The 11,291-nt window shown below is 38.4% G+C and overlaps 1 non-coding gene across 1 annotated transcript; it reads left to right on the plus strand.

Moving 5' to 3' along the window:
- Nucleotides 1-6,647: 6,647 nt before the first annotated feature.
- LOC127077914 (small nucleolar RNA R71) lies at nt 6,648-6,754 on the plus strand. Its single transcript, XR_007787676.1, has one exon. It is a non-coding gene; the product is annotated as a small nucleolar RNA R71 (small nucleolar RNA).
- The last annotated feature ends 4,537 nt before the right edge of the window (nt 6,755-11,291 follow it).

Below are 11,291 nucleotides of genomic sequence, written 5' to 3' on the forward strand. Positions count from 1 at the left end.
CTCGTCACACAGTCATTCTGGCATGGTTACTGCTTGCGTTCTTCATAATAATTATAGTAATTTATTTTTATTATTTTGTTTTGCTTCAGATTATTTTATTCTGCTATTTAAATTTCCCTTGCATGCTATTCTACTTTGCATAATAGTGCATAAATATATTTTTCTTTAATAAGTTATGTAGGCAGCAACAGTAGAGAGCATTATTGATAGATATTGCATAGTTCATAATAAAGTAAAATAAATCAATAGCTTCATAAAATAATCATAATGTAACATTGGAAGAAAAAAAACAAAAATGCGAAAAAGAAACAAATACGAACATAATTTGAAATAACATTAATGAATAATCTAACTTAAAACTAAATAACTAAGAAAAACAACTTCTATCCATCTGCATGATCTCTGGCCGGAGGAGCAAAGGAGTTAACACGGTTTAGCAACTCGTGAAACTGATTTGTCATACCGTTCATGTATCCCAGAAATTCTTGTCTCATGTTAGCGAACTCTTCTCTGAGGGCGTCTTGTTCTGACATCAAAGCTTCAATGGCAGTGTTATAATCAGTTCCGGGCATATGATGTCTAAGGTCGGGTATTGCCGATTCTTCGGTCTGAACAGGTTGAGGAGGAGGATCAATATCATAGTAACCAGATGGTGTTTGAGGGTCGGATTCAGCATAAGGAATCTGGTCATCACAAATTTCATAGTCCTGGATGGATTCAGTGGATCTAGCAGGAGAGGGGGTTTCGTTCAGATTGTAGAGCCAGTTATTGCGGTTATGAACACTAGTCCTAGGACTAGGCATGGTGAATAGGCAAAGAACTTGGTTATTAATTATAAGCTCAAACTCGTCAGACCCTAGGTTTGCTATAAACATAGTGTTGAAGAGGAAGGGTATACTCATAATAGTAATGCCACAAAAAGGGCTTAAGTCAAGCATAGGCTGACGTAATCCGATAGCATTACCAATCATGGTTATCAAACCGCCTATTCGAATTGGTGCTCGTTCATCTTGGATAAGGTGGTCTAAATTTGCTAGCATAAAAGTGGCACCGTTTACTGGACGATTCTGGGAAGTACAAAATATGATGAAGAGTTCATCACGTGAAACTGTGGTACTGTTTGGCTTCTTCCTAAATAAGGTGTGGGTCAGGATCTTATGGAAATAACGAAAGGCCGGGTTATGTATGTTTCCGGAGAGAAACTCATGTTCCTCGGGATCGTCATTTCCAGTCAAGCTTCCCCAAAAGTGTTCAAGTTCTCTATATTCAAAAAGTTCTTCTTGGCTCACTGTGAATGTATCAAAGGAGGTAGGGAAACCTAAAAGGTTGGTAAAGTCTTGAATATTAAATTGGTACTCCATGTTAAACATTCTGAACTGGATGAAACCTCTGCTTATTCCTTTTCCATGGCTGGGTAGGTAGATCAGGGAGCTAAGGAATTCTAGTGTTAGTCTCCGGTAAGTGACGAAATGTCTACGGATAGGAGAGGTTTCCCACCCAATCTGATTCAACAAATACAAGACACTTTGTCTTAGTCCAAGGGCAGTCATTGCCCAGTCATCAGCATACAGGCTAGGTAGCATCTCTCTCGTGGCTAGTTCCTCAAACTTTTGTTTCTGAGCTTTCCCTCTGAATTTGATACCCATACGATCAATTTGTCCCATCAGGTTAGTGTTAGCTAGAGAAAAGAAAAACAAGAGTTTTAGTCAGGATTTGGCCAAATGCCGAAAGAAGAAGAAAAAGGGTTTTTAATAAATTAAAATAAATTAAGAAAGAATACTAAATAAAATTTAAAAGAATAATTAAGGAAGAAATGAACATATAAATATTGGTGGGTTGTCTCCCACTAAGCGCTTTGTTTAATGTCGCAAGCTCGACATAAAAACTATCAATTATAATCTATAAGTTCTTGAGGCATTTCGTCTAAGTGTAAGACTTGCGAATCTTCATTGTTTTCTGCATAGTGATAATGTTTTAGACGTTGCCCATTTACGGTAAATGGTTCCATAGATTTGCCTTTAATTTCTACTGCTCCACTGGGAAAAACATTGGTGATTTGAAAAGGACCTGACCATCTAGATCGTAGTTTTCCCGGGAATAACTTTAGCCTAGAGTTAAATAAAAGGACTGTATCGCCTTGTTTGAAGATTTTCCTTGATATGCGCTTGTCGTGCCATTGTTTTTTTCTTTCTTTGTAGATTCTGGCATTTTCGTAAGCGTCTCTTCTGAGTTCCTCTAATTCGCTTATATCAAGGATTCTCTTTTCGCCGGCGGCCTTATAGTTTAAATTTAGATTTTTAATAGCTCAATAGGCTTTATGTTCTAATTCTACCGGGAGGTGGCAGGATTTTTCATAAATGAGCTTAAATGGAGTTGTCCCTATGGGAGTTTTGTAGGCAGTTCGGTAAGCCCATAAAGCTTCTGGTAATTTCAATGACCAGTGTTTCCTTGAAGTGACGACTGTTTTCTCTAGTATCTGTTTAATCTCTCTGTTAGACACTTCCACTTGCCCACTGGTTTGAGGGTGGTAGGGTGTCGCTACTCTATGTCTTACGCCATACTTAAGCAGTAGTTTTTCGAGTACCTTGGATATGAAATGCGATCCACCATCACTGACTACTATTCTTGGGACACCAAACCTTGGAAATATTATATTCTTAAAGAGTCTAGTTACTACTCGTGTGTCGTTAGTTGGAGAAGCTATAGCTTCAATCCATTTCGATACGTAGTCAACTGCCACGAGTATGTATTTGTTACCGAAAGAGGATGGAAAAGGTCCCATGAAGTCTATTCCCCACACGTCGAAAATCTCTACTTCCAAAACGCCCTTTTGTGGCATCTCGTCACGTCTAGATATGTTTCCTGTGCGTTGACATCTGTCACATTTCTTAATAGCTGCATGTACATCCTTCCATATATTTGGCCAATAAAAACCGGCTTGTAAGATTTTAGAGCAGGTCTTGGATGTACTTGCATGTCCACCATAAGGAGCGGAGTGACAGTGTTGGATTATATTTTCTACCTCTTCCTCGGGTATACACCGACGGAAAATACCGTCGGGGCCTCTTTTAAAAAGTAAGGGGTCATCCCAGTAATAGTGTTTTATGTCATAGAAGAATCGTTTCTTCTGCTGGTAGGATAAAGTAGGTGGAACTATTCCGGCAGCTAAATAATTGACGAGGTCAGCGTACCACGGTGTAACAGATATAGCTAAGGTGGTTTCTACCTGTTTATCAGCGTTATTTTCTTCCAAAGTAGCTATAAGCTTATCGTACGAGAAATCATCGTTAATTGATGTTCTTTCCGGTTCAAGGTTCTCAAGTCTAGAAAGGTGATCTGCTACTACGTTTTCAGTTCCTTTCTTGTCTTTGATTTCCAAATCGAACTCTTGTAGCAACAGGATCCACCTTAGGAGTCTAGGTTTAGCATCCTTTTTTGTTAAGAGGTATTTGATAGCAGCGTGGTCAGTGTAGATGATTATTTTGGCTCCGACCAAGTAAGAACGAAATTTATCTAGCGCAAACACTACTGCTAGAAGTTCTTTCTCGGTTGTGGCGTAATTCATTTGTGCTTCATCCAGAGTTCTACTTGCGTAATATATGACGTGAAGCTTTTTATCCTTTCGTTGTCCTAAAACAGCACCCACAGCGTAATCACTGGCATCACACATTATTTCGAATGGTTCGTTCCAATCTGGTGTCTGCATTATGGGTGCGGAGATCAATGCTTGTTTAAGCGTTTGAAATGCTTCTAAACATTTATTGTCGAATATGAATTCAGCATCCTTCATCAATAGCCCGGTCAAAGGTTTAGTTATTTTAGAGAAGTCTTTAATGAATCGTCGGTAAAAACCGGCATGTCCTAAGAAGCTTCGTACTTCTCTCACAGTTTTCGGAGGTTGAAGGTTTTCGATTACCTCTATTTTGGCTTTGTCTACTTCAATTCCTCTATTCGAGATGATGTGTCCTAAAACAATTCCTTCTTGTACCATAAAGTGGCATTTTTCCCAATTAAGTACTAGGTTTACTTTTACACATCGCTCTAGAACTCTTTCTAGGTTTTCAAGGCATTCTTCAAAGCTTTATCCGCATACGGAAAAGTCATCCATAAATACTTCCATGATGTTTTCGAGAAAATCGGCGAATATTGCCATCATGCATCTTTGGAAGGTTGCAGGAGCATTACACAAGCCAAACGGCATTCGTCTATAAGCGAAGGTACCAAAAGGACATGTGAATGTTGTCTTTTCTTGGTCATCAGGATGAATTGGTATTTGAAAGAAACCTGAGTAACCGTCTAGATAGCAGAAATGAGAATGTTTTGCTAATCGTTCTAACATCTGGTCAATGAATGGTAAAGGGAAATGATCTTTTCGGGTTGCTTTGTTTAGTTTCCTATAGTCAATGCACATTCTCCATCCCGATTCGATTCGTTTGGTTATAGTTTCTCCTTTTTCATTTTCAATGACTGTTATACCTCCTTTCTTTGGTACTACGTGTACAGGACTAACCCATTTGCTATCAGATATAGGATATATGATACATGCCTCTAATAACTTGGTTATTTCCTTCTTCACTACCTCACTCAGGATCGGGTTTAGTCTCCTCTGGTGTTCCCTAGAAGTTTTACAGTCTTCTTCTAGCATGATGCGGTGCATACAAATAGAAGGACTTATTCCTTTAAGATCGGTGATGTTGTATCCTAGTGCGGTTGGATATTTTCTTAAGATATGCAGGAGTTTTTCTGTTTCGAGTCTTCCTAGGTCAGCATTAACTATCACTGGTCGTTCAAGTTCTAAGTCTAGGAATTCATATCTTAGATTTTTGGGAAGTGTTTTCAGGTCTAGGGTTGGTTTCTTAAGGCATTGCGTAGGGTCCGGTGTTATTGCTAAACATTGGTTGAGTTTGTCTTCTATAAGATAGTCAGATGATTTGTCTTTTTCTAACTCTGTTTCTTTTATGCATTCATCGATGATATCCATGAAGTAACATGAATCTTCTATTGCAGGTGCTTTCAAAAATTGGGAAAGAATGAACTCAATATTCTCTTCTCCTACTTCGAAAGTGAGTCGTCCTCGTTTTACGTCTATGATTGCACCGGCAGTTGCTAAGAACGGTCTTCCCAGTATAATGGGTGTAACTTCATCTTCTCTAATATCCATAATTATAAAATCGGTTGGAATGTAGAATTGACCTATGCGCACTGGAACGTTTTCAAGAATTCCTACAGGATATCTGACGGAACGATCTGCTAGTTGCACAGACATTTTAGTTGGTCTTAATTCTCCCATTTCAAGTCTCTTGCATATGGATAAAGGCATAACACTAATACCGGCTCCTAAATCGCATAAGGCTTTGTCAATGACAAATTTTCCTATGTGACAGGGTATAGAGAAACTACCTGGGTCTTTAAGTTTAGGAGGCATATTCTGGATTATAGCGCTACATTCAGCGGTGAGTGTAACGGTTTCGCTATCTTCAAGTTTCCTTTTATTAGAAAGAATTTCTTTTAAGAACTTGGCATATGAGGGCATCTGCGTAATAGCTTCTGTAAACGGAATTGTGACGTTTAATTGTTTTAGTAGGTCAACAAATTTTTTGAATTGGGCCGCATCTTTGGTTTTAATAAGCCTTTGAGGGTAAGGGATAAGTGGTTTATAAGGTGGTGGAGGTACATAAGGTTCCTTCTTTTCTACGGTTTCCTTATTACTCTCTTCCTTTTCCTTAGGTTTATTTTCTTCCTCAGTTGACTTTTTAGAGTTTTGGTTTTCTACCCTTGGATCAGACGGTCCTTCCACTTCCGTTCCACTTCTCAGTATAATTGCATGAGCGTGGCTTCTCGGGTTAGGTTGGGGTTGGCCAGGAAATGTACCAGTTGGGGCAGCAGTAGGCGCTTGTTGTTGAGCTACTTGTGATATTTGCGTTTCCAGCATTTTGTTATGGGTAGCCAGGGCATCTACTTTACTTGCTAGTTGTTTAATTTGTTCGCCAGTGTGTACATTCTGGTTTAAGAAATCTTTATTGGTTTGCTGTTGAGAAGCTATAAAGTTTTCCATCATGATTTCCAAGTTGGATTTCCTAGGGGCGTTATTGTTAGGTGTAGATGGGATCGGCTTTTGATATCCTGGAGGTATAGCTGGGACTTGATTTGGAGATTGTCCAGGTGCGTATAAAGCATTATTACTCTTATATGAAAAATTGGGATGATTCTTCCAATTTGAGTTATAGGTATGCGAGTAGGGGCTTCCTTGAGCATAGTTTACTTGCTCCGCTTGGATTCCTGTTAGGAGTTGACAATCTGCAGGAGTGTGACCTTGGATTCCACAGACTTCGCAATTCTGAGTTATGGCAACCACGGTGGCTGGAGGTGATACATTTAAACTTTCAATTTTCTAGACCAGAGCATCCACTTTTGCATTAACATGATCAAGGTTACTTATCTCGTACATGCCAGTTTTCGTTTGAGGTTTTTCCACCATTGTTCGTTCGCTTCCCCACTGATAGTGGTTTTGAGCCATGCTTTCGATAAGTTGGTAAGCGTCAGCATATGGTTTGTTCATTAGTGCACCACCTGCGGCGGCATCTATTGTTAACCTCGTGTTGTACAAGAGACCATTATAGAAGGTATGAATTACTAACCAGTCTTCTAAACCATGGTGTGGACAAAGTCTCATCATGTCTTTGTATCTTTCCCATGCTTCGAAGAGAGACTCGTTATCTTTCTGTTTAAATCCATTTATCTGGGCTCTTAACATAGCTGTTTTGCTTGGCGGAAAATATCGGGCAAGAAAGACTTTCTTCAACTCGTTCCATGTGGTGACTGAGTTGGAAGGAAGAGATTGAAGCCATCTTCTAGCGCTATCTCTTAACGAGAAAGGAAAAAGACGAAGTCGAATAGCCTCTGAAGTGTCACCATTAGCTTTAACAGTATCAGCGTATTGGACAAATACGGATAAATGAAGGTTTGGATCCTCGGTAGGATTTCCAGAGAATTGGTTCTGTTGCACTGCCTGCAACAGTGAAGGTTTAAGTTCAAAGTTGTTTGCTTCGATTGCGGGTGGAGCAATACTCGAATACGGCTCATCTTGCGATGGAGCGGCGTAATCTCGAAGAGCACGAGCTGGTTCTGCCATCTCGGGTATCGAAGGGAAAATATTTTTGAAATCAGGAAGTTCGACAGGAGGGAGATTGTTTGCAGCACGATATTCCCGAATTCGTCGTAAGACTCGGAGATATAGTTCGATATCGTTGATTCGTAAGTAGAACGGCTCACCTTGTGAGCGAGTGTGTGGCATACAAATCAACGAAAGAAAGAAAAGAAAAAGAAAAGCCTTAGTCTCTACAGCGTAACAGAAGAGTTACGATATCGACTAAATAAAAGTCCCCGGCAACGGCGCCAAAAACTTGATCGCGACTTTATGAGTCGAATTTGGGGTACAAACTGCAAGTGTACAGTTCTATCGCGTAGTTTTAAAAGATATCGATCCCACAGGGACTTATGAATCGATATACCATTTTCTAAGGTTACTTCGTAAAGCTAAAGCGGATGAAACTTTGATTGTTCGGGGGAAAAGTTAAAACTAAAATAAGATCTAAATTAAATATCAATTAAACGGATATCGGTATGTAGTTCGTCATAATTAGGGAATCAATTCTTCGTTGGTTTCTTGGTTTTAAAATAAATCTTTTCAATTAACACTATTGATTAAAAGTCTTATCTCAAACTCTCGCTCTGTTGAATAAAATATGATTTTATATTAACGTAGCTGTCACTTATTAGTTAAGTCAAAAACCACTTTTTGAAAACAATAGAATTCATAGAAACTCTTTTTAAGAAAACACTAATCGTTTAAACACCCTCGTCTCAAACTCTCGCTCTGTTGACTTAGATTATATAATTAAACTTAAATGCTTAACTCTCGCCCTCACATTTTACCTTTAAAAATACTTTTTGAAAAAGATTAGAATTTAATTAACTCTAAAAATTGCTTTCGCCCTGATTTAGAATTAATGTCCAATTTACACTGTCCAGTTAAAAACTCAAACTCTCGTTCTATTGATTTTAACTTCTTTATGTCTTTTACTTTCGTACAAAAACCTTGTTATTAAACCTGTAAATTGGGACCATGAAAAGAGTGATTTTAATTTTAAACTTAATTAAACCAACTTAGTTTTGATTCCTTCATTCCGCTTACTCTACATACCGACACCTAAATGAATTAGCCAGACATACTAAACAGATCTAAATAATCAGCTTGCATAAATAATTTCATCTCAGGCAGATAACATAAATAAACAGTAAAACAAAGCATATATAAATTCAAACTATAATTAAAGAACCTGAGTAATTAAATAGCAGTCTTGAACACTCCACCACAGACCGGTTGGATTTGTTCTTGAATTCTTCAATCGGACAGGAAAATAAAATTGAAGGAATAAAAATCTAGGGTCTAACGTAAGGTTAGATCTAGTGAAAGGTACACAATAGTTTCCAGTATAGAAACTACTGTGCGAAAAATTAAGTAATTGCTGGAAAAAGAAAATAGAAATTGCAAAGGAAACAATATAAAAGTTGTAAAAATAATGCTGTAAAATATGCTTATGCTGCTGGAAGAGAAAAAGTGCAAAAAGAGAAAACGACGAAGAAGCAAAACGTCTGGAGGGTTTGCCAAAAACTACAATTTATATTGGTCTCTTCTCGTAACTGCTTCCAAAGGTCTTCCGCGTCAAAGGGTCTTCACGTGCCAAATGTTCAGGCGTACAAATAGGCCTCAACGTCTCTGAAGCCAAAAATATAGGAGACTGGTGTGACGTCCGTCACACCATGTGTTACGCTCGTAACACAGAGTAGCAAGGCGTGACGCTCGTCACACCATGCGTGGCGCTCGTCATAGGTGCAGCGCCTGTGCTTTTTGGGCTGGGCTTTGGCTTTTGATATTTGCTTCTTTTCATTCCTTTTTTCACCTCCTTTTCTTCCTTTTTCACTTGTGCTTCAAATAAACTACCTGGGATAAATATAAAGAAAATACCGAGTAATATCGAATAAAATGAAATAAATTGAAGTAAATAATAGTATAATTTAACTAAATTGAGTCCTAGAATGTTATATCATTTCATGTTATCAGCAATCTTCGATCCAATCACAGGACTGATATTTCTGAAGAAGCTTGAAAATAGGCGCACATGTGGCAGTCATATGCGATATAAATCTTGAGATATAATTCAAGCGGCCGAGAAAACCTCTGACTTGCTTCTCAGTTTTGGGCGCATGAATCTCTTGTATTTCTTTGACCTTGGCAGGATCAACATCAATACCCTTCTCACTAACAATGAAGGCCAACAACTTACCAGAACGAACACCAAAAGTACACTTATTGGGATTCAAGTGGAGTTTGTACTTCCTCAAACGCTGGAATAACTTCAACAATTTCTCAACATGTTCTTCTTCATCACATATTTGACAATCATATCATCAACATAAACTTCAATCTCTTTATGCATCATATCATGAAAAAGAATGGTCATAGCTCTCTGGTATGTTGCACCAGCATTCTTTAAACCGAAAGGCATCACTCTATAACAGAATGTTCCCCAGGGCGTAATGAATGTGGTCTTCTCCATATCTTCGGGTGCCATTTTGATCTTATTATAACGGAAAATCCATCCATAAATGAAAAGACTTTGAATTTAGTTGTATTGTCTACAAACATGTCAATGTGTGGCAGAGGAAAATCATCTTTCGGACTAGCTTTGTTTAAATCTCTATAATCAACACACATGCAGACTTTTCCATCTTTCTTAGGAACAGGCACAATATTGGCCATCCACTGCGGATACTCAGAGGTAACAAGGAAACCAGCATCAATCTGCTTCTGCACTTCCTCTTTGATCTTAACTGCCATATCAGGATGAGTTCTTCTCAACTTCTGCTTGACCAGCGGGCATTCTGGCTTCAACGGTAATCTATGCTCCACATCTCAGAATCCAACCCAGGCATGTCTTGATAGGACCAAGCAAACACATCTGAATATTCTTGAAGAATATTAATCAACCTCTTCTTAGCCTATGGACACAGTTGATACCCAATCTTGACTTCCTTCACATCATCATCGGAACCCAAGTTGACTAATTCAATTTTCTCTTCAAACGGCTGAATGGCTTTTTCTTCATGCTCAAGTAAACGAGATAATTCATCAAATACTTCATCATCAGTCTCTTCCTCAACTTCAAACATAGGGAAATCAAAGTTTGGAGAGGGAGTAGGATCATTGTATTCAATGGGTTTGAGAACCAACCTGCATAATGATTTGATATTTTGATTTTAGAGAAGTGAATTATGACCAAATATTATGCATATGGAAGATTGTTATTTATTTATGTTTTTTGTGATTACCATTTTCGGAAAAGCAAAAAGTAAAAACATACATCATAGACGTGGATGAGTAAAATTGTATTTTATTGATAATAATAGAAATGCCCAACAATGTTCACTTCTCCCTTAGGCATAGAAGAAGGTGTTTTCTTAAAAATGAAAAACAAATTACTTAGAGCGATGAATAATAGTAGGAACATCAACAACAACCCAATTGTTGCAAGTCTGGCCATGCGTCACAAAAGTTTGCGCAAGCTTCGTCTTCATCATCACTGTCTCCAATCACAGTAGCTGAGTATTGATCATCTCCATGAATGAACCCTCCACTGTGGAAACTTGGTTGCATATTTTCAGTTCTGACGTTGAATGAGCTTGGTTGAAATCCCAATCCAGCCTTATTCTTGTTCTTAGCAATCTCTATCATACGAGACAGTTTTACGAGAACCGTTGAACGCCTTAACAATCACGCCATTGTACCTCATTGGGGCGCCTTGGTAGGAAAGTCTTGACAAGTTGACTTTGGAAGCACGTTCAATGATGACCTAGTGTCAACCAACATATTGGACATAGCGTCCTCCTTGCAGTTTATTGAAATGTGTAGCGCCAAATTGTGATTTTTGCCTTCCTCAGGAAGCTCTTCATCATAAAAACTCAAATTATTACAAGAAGTAATATCGGCAACAATATGGTCATACTGATCCATAGTCACATCATGCTCAACATAAGCCTGCTCGAGCACTTTCTACAATGCCTCCCTATGTGCCTCAGAGTTCATCAATAATGAAAGTACGAAGATCTTTGACGGGGTTTGGAGCAGCTGCTCCACCATATTAAACTCACTTCTTTTTATTAACTTCAAAACTTCATCATCATCACTAGCCTTCAGTTTGTTGGATTCACTAGACTAACACACTGAAGTG

This window comes from Lathyrus oleraceus, chromosome 4 (genome assembly GCF_024323335.1).
Source record: "Lathyrus oleraceus cultivar Zhongwan6 chromosome 4, CAAS_Psat_ZW6_1.0, whole genome shotgun sequence".
NCBI classification, from domain to species: Eukaryota; Viridiplantae; Streptophyta; class Magnoliopsida; order Fabales; family Fabaceae; genus Lathyrus; species Lathyrus oleraceus.